Below are 318 nucleotides of genomic sequence, written 5' to 3'. Positions count from 1 at the left end.
AGCGCTCGCACCCGACCTTATGCGGCGCTCCGTCCAGGGGCATTCCCAGAGTAGCTATGTGCTTGGTCGGACGGCGTATGTTTGTTAACTTGCTTTTTTGACATATGGCAGTGGCATAGCTACATTACGCCTATCTAAATTCGATATGTTGTTCACCCAATACTATATTGAACGCCAAAATTCCATGTCCAGTGGTCAAAAGCTACACGACTTTTAAGAAGTGTTCTGGATGCTGGTATTAAAAGTAAGAATGGTTGTGACTTTTCAACACAATTTTGTCAAAACTAAGGAAAACTTTTAAATTTAATAAACTTGTTA

The sequence above is a fragment of the Frankliniella occidentalis genome, unplaced genomic scaffold (genome assembly GCF_000697945.3).
Source record: "Frankliniella occidentalis isolate FOCC.00 unplaced genomic scaffold, Focc_3.1 Scaffold5, whole genome shotgun sequence".
Classification (NCBI taxonomy): Eukaryota; Metazoa; Arthropoda; class Insecta; order Thysanoptera; family Thripidae; genus Frankliniella; species Frankliniella occidentalis.
Note: the sequence above shows the minus strand (reverse complement) of the source record.